The sequence below is a fragment of the Pyxicephalus adspersus genome, chromosome 1 (genome assembly GCF_032062135.1).
Source record: "Pyxicephalus adspersus chromosome 1, UCB_Pads_2.0, whole genome shotgun sequence".
Lineage (NCBI taxonomy): Eukaryota > Metazoa > Chordata > Amphibia > Anura > Pyxicephalidae > Pyxicephalus > Pyxicephalus adspersus.
Window position 1 is genome coordinate 139,914,938 of NC_092858.1, and position 6,042 is coordinate 139,920,979.

A 6,042-nucleotide genomic window follows, 5' to 3' on the forward strand; every position below is an offset into this window, starting at 1 on the left:
TAGTGAGGTAGGAAACACAGAAAACAGGACAGCTATTACCTTCTGGCAAAACTTCTTTACAATTAGCATTATTTTACATATATTTTATATCAGTGTTACAGGCAGACATAAAAGAAGCTCACTGTTTGGGTGTACACATAATTTAAGGGGGCACTGCCCAGTTGAGGTTTTTTTTGTTTGTTGTTTTTGATTTTTTTTTTACCAGGGAGAACCCTGCTATTATGCATCTGTGAGCCATAAGTGGTTGTTAAATGAGCGGATAGGTTTACATTAGGAAGGGTTAGTATTAGGTTTGGGGCCAATGTGGCAGATAATGTTAGAGGGTTAGGAGACAGGAGGGTTAATTTGAGACTATCCTGGGTGAACCTGGGTGATTTAGCAGACCTGGAATGGATCTGGTCCAGAATTGAAAATATTTGATAACTTAAAAATAAATGATGTTTAAGTAATCCATTCCAGTTTTGCTAGATCACCCAGGTTCTCAGGTGATAGTCTATTTTCTCTAGTCCTGGAGTGCTTTTGTAAATCAGGCCCATTGTCACCAAATATGAAAGTGAGGGGGATTTCAGAATGTTGCCCCTGAACAAGTAATGATCTTCCAGTGGCCCTGAACAAGTAATGACTCTTAAGCTACATACACACTTCCAATTATTATCGTTGGAAAACGAACGACGAACGTTCATGCACGATATATACGAACGATCGTATAGCACCGATCCTGCACATAGAGTTAACGACACGATCGTTCGTAGATATTGTACACACAATAGATACGATCGTTTGAGCGATAGAGGAACTATGTGCACGACAGGAAAGTGAACGGACGTTCGTTCATCACGCATGCTCTGACCATGGACGATCAACGAACGACCGTACACACGAACGATGTTCAACGATCGTCGTCCAATCCGATCCGTCGGTCTGGTCGTTCGTTTCCAGCGACTTTCCTCGTTCGTCGGCGTCGTTGGTTACTTTTTTACGAACGATTTTTTGCCCAATCGATCGTTCGTCGTTCGATTGGAACGATAAAAATTGGAAGTGTGTACGCACCTTTACACTAGTTTTGTGACCACTTGTCTAAGAGGGGGATTCCCTCACATGCTGAGATTTTATTTTGCATTTCTAAGATATGTCCCTTTCCAGCACCATTTCTTCAGGTGGGTGACCACTGATCTAGCTTTGGAAATGGTTTCCATGCAGTGACATCTGCTCTCCTGGTCATTGAAAGCAAATATGTGGACATCTATGAATTTAGTTTTAGGTGGACACATGGATTTTAGATAAGTTTTTTTTCCTTTTTTGTTAGAGTGGTTTGAGAAGGGTTTTGTGGTTTACTTAAAGATTAGCTTTAAGATAAATATCTAGAAAACAAAGGTTATCACAACAAGATAACAAACTTTGGGGTTGATTTTGAGGACATTGGATGTCTACTGGGACAAAGGAGAAATTTTGACTTTAATTCCGCTTTAACAACATTATGTAGCCAAAATACACACTGGTGCCACGTCCTCAAATACACAGATCATGAATAATTAGTTCAAGTAATTGGAGACTGCAATAAAAGGTATTACAGTAAAACACTTTTGGGTAGTTATAAAGCACATAATGATCTATACATCACACTAGACATTCTTAACCAGGGTTCTGCGGAAGCCCATGGTTACTCAAGAGCTTGCAAGGGTTTTCTCAAACTGTGCATCAGCATTTGACATACAATGTAGGGTACTTCTTTGGTATTTTTGGCCATTCACTTGATTTACCCCTACTCTCTGTAATCCACTTATTACTCACATTGATGATTAGCTCTATGGATGTCTAGTGGTATAACCACTCTCTGCTGTAAATAGGAGCATTGTAAGTAAAATAACCAAGGTAAGTATGCCATATTATTCACATATTTTTATCTGTAACCTATTTCCAATGTGGGAATAATCAGTATTTTAAAAATTCACAAAGCCTTAAATGATATGGGACTAGCCCAAGATGGCAGAAAAGGCCATTCCCTTTTTACAAATGAAAAATATGCTGCCCATGAGGGTATTATATGAAGGGAGGGTGTGATGTTAGGATGTACTTCAACAAGGTGGAATTAATCAAACCGTTCTTGTAGACCTTGTGAAAAGATCATTTGAGTAAGAACAGGAAAAAGGACCATTGGTTACTATAATGAGGTTCATCCATTCCTGGTCAAAGGATACTATTTGGTCACATGACTTGGAGTTCTGAGATGGCATTGGCCGGAACAATTTTATGCCCAAGTGGTGTGTAAATAAATTGTAGAAAAAAAGAATAAAAAATGAAAACATAACTATAAAGTCGGAAAGGATTTATTCCTAATAAAAGTCCCCTGCTGAGAAACATATTTAATTGTTGTGTTACAATGGTTAACTATTTCCGTGTTTTCCAATCGGCCTTGACTGTGTATCAAAGTTTGGAACATTTTCTTCTGTAGTTAACACACAGGTAGATGGGCACAGGGTCATGTGGGATGAGACTACTATAAAAATACTGTGAATACTCACCGAGACTGATTTATTAAAACATTTTAGGACTGGAGAAGATAGACTATTTTGGTGAACCTGGGTCATTCAACAAACCTGGAACGAATTTCATGAAGACATTTCCTATAATTTGGCAAATGTTTTCAATCCTAGATCCATTTCAGGTTTGATGGATTACCCCAACTCTCCCATAATAGTCTATCTTTGCCAGTCTTGGAGAGCTTTAAAATAATCAGGCCCAATAAATCTAACTGCTAAAATTAAACGAAAACTGAGCAGACTGTCTAATGTCAGGAAAAATGGACTCTTACCTGAAATGGTGTTCACCAACTTGATAGTCTGTCACTGCACTAAGGTGTTTAATACATGACATCTGCAGGACTAAAGCTGCGTACACACGGCAAATTTTTCTCGCCCGATAATCGGTATCGGCCAATTATCGGGCGAAAATCTGCCGTGTGTACAGTCGGTCGTCGTCCATCGTCCGACGACCGTCCTGGCGGATCCATGGACGATGGACGACGACCGATCCTAATGAAAGGGAAGGGGAGAGCGCGCAGCAGGGTGCCGCTCCGTCGCTCTCCCCCCTCCCCTCTCCATAGAGCATGAACGGTGCTGTATGTACAGCATCGTTCATGCATCGTGCAGTCTTTTCTCGTTGGAAAGGATCGTGAAAGATCCTTTCCAACGAGAAAAATTGCAGGTGTGTACGCAGCTTTACTCTAGTGTGTTCCTGTTGCATGTTAGACAAGTAGATGTAAAGTCCGGCCTTATCACTGAACGGATGATCCACCTATTGTGTGCAGTGTCCGTTTACAGAGCCATGCCTGTCATGGGTTGGATCGTTTCTTAAAGCTACCAGTGACATTGATTTACAGTTTTCCTTTTCTCAGTGAATAATATAAAATAAAGTGATATTTAACATACCCCGATATGTGCAAGGAAAATAAAGAAAAACTGGATTTTTGCCTGCACATGTTTTGGGTAAGTGAAGTAAATCAACCCCATTGTGGCAGTTATTCATTTGTTTGGTTTTCAAACACTGTCTTTCAAATTGCAAAATAACAAAACATGTAACAGATCCTCAGCTCTAAAAAAGACAAATTTCACATCACCAAACATTTGAATAGCGATACTGGTACACCTGCTTATAATCATCTAACTTTCAGAGAAATGTAATTCACATGATAGAAAGCGGACATGTTCCTAATACTATATCTTCAGGTCCCTACATTTCCCTGTTCCTGAGAAATTGGGGCTCACAGAAGATAAGTGGCCAGATATGTGTGACAAGGTAACATGGTATGAGAGGTACAGTTTTTTTATATCTTGTGATGGCTCTGTAGTGATGAAATTTAGGGGAAGTTAGCCACAAGTGTCCTGTACTTACAGTTACATTTCCCTTTTCCTAAAAAGAAATTTTGGTTCATAGAGAATAAGGGAATAGCTGCGTGTGAAAGGGTAGCATGAAATGATGTGTAAAACATTTTAATGGGGGGTGGGGGTTTCCTACTGACTCCCACATTCTCAGTTGCCAACATCCCTCTGTTCCAGAAAAATAGGGGATCAGAGAAGGTAAGTGGCCAGATGTTTGGAACTGAGCCTCTCCTCCTAGCCAGGGTTCTATGGCATGAGGAAGGGGTAACCACAGCGCAACCTCACCACCAACCTGAATGCAGCCTTAAATTTTGAGATCAATCAAGTATATATTTGGGGCACCAAAGCACAGAGCGAATTGGCATTACCCTAATCATTGCCAGGGAAGTGGTCCCCAGGGGCCCCATCATGCAAACTCAGTTTGGGGACCCTGATTTTGATAAAGCCCCCCTTAATGTGAATATATCCCTGATTGGTATTAGCTAATTACTGAGGTCTATGGTATACGCCCATTCCCAGAGAGCCAACACTGAGCATGCTCAGGAAGCTCCCTCTCGTGGTAACACAATCTCATAGAGATGCATAGAAGATGTGCGCGCCCCATCTCCTGCAAGACAACAAGCAGAGAGAGAATGAGGAGAAGGCTAGATCTGGCAGCTCAGCGAACTGGTTGTGGCCTGTGGGCCGTAGGTCGGGCACCCTTGGGATAAATAAATGACAGCAGTTTAAACCACATTGTGCATGACTTTTTACTTGGATGCCTTGTGGTTGCTGTGGATTACGGTGTAGTCCCTAGAAGTGAAATGAAGCTTCTGGCGGCCCTCGAGCAGTCATTACTGCCTGCTGGTACTGTGTGCAGCCTTTAAAGACCTAGCAGCTAATGGCAAAGCAAGATAAAGCCAGCGTCTATTTCTGTTCCTAAAATCTCCTTCAGCTGTGCACAGCTTCAAAATGTATGCTGGGTATGCCGAGACGGTATATGGCTGCACCACTAAAGGGAAGCAGGAGATGTTGCTATTTCTATGTTATCCTTGCTGCTGAAAGTGACACCTCTGGACAGAATAAACTGGGTGTAAAATTTAGGGATGAGCGAGCGAAATTTTTAATTTCGATCTCGCGGTGAATCGGGCCTTTCTCACTTACATGTTCTGTTCTATACACGGTCTTGTGATTGGCCACGAGGTCATGTTCTCGCCGAACTCAGATGATCTCTCAATGGAGAACCTCCATTGGAAGTTTGCCTGCAGTCACAGCTGATTGGAAGCACTCATGTGCCTCCAATTAGCTGTGACCGCAAGTTCCTATGCTCCCCGGGCTGTACTTATCAGCCCAGTGACCATGGGAACTGAACTCAGATGAACTCTCAATGGAGAAACGCCATTGAGGGTTCATTTGGAGTTCGCCTGCAGTCACAGCTGATTGAAGGCAGTCGCACGCCTCCAATCAACTGTGACCACAGGTTTCCACACTCCACGGGCTGTACTTATCAACCCAGGGAGCATGGGAGCCTGCACCCTGGACTGCCCAAGTTTCGCAGACCCACCGGAAGTTCAGGGAATTTTTTCACAGGAATGTCAGAGGCATTCTCACTCATCCCTATTGCGGTGGCACTCAGTGCAGGATCATTGGTCAGATAAGAATATCCTAACAGCATCTCCTGTGCTTTTGGAATAAAAGATTTATGTTTAAAACAAAAAACTACATTCGGCCTGATTAGACTGCTATTTTCTTTGGCCAGGCAGATTCCAAAGGATTTTTTAAGACTAGGAGGGGAGGTCAGCAGGAATGTTGCCCCATATCCTATTTACGATGGTCCCAAGCCTATTGGATGTTCTAGTTTTACCATCACCCAACTTTTTTGTTTTTTGAACACAAGGTAAGTGAATAAGTACTACATTTTATGACATCGGAGAACTATTAAGGGGATGTTCCATTGTTTACATTGTCTTAAAAACTATAACTGCAGCACCTTATCCATCCCTATTAGCTGCTCCGCTTTCACTCACTATTAGCACAAAATGCATAGAAAGAACTGTCTCTGTTTTTAATAAATCTTTTTGGGAAGCCAAAATGGCCAACAACATTCACCTGTGAGGCCCTGTTTAAGAGTAGGTGCTTGTATAGATGACAGCCTCCCACTCTACTATTTCCCATCATTGAGCCC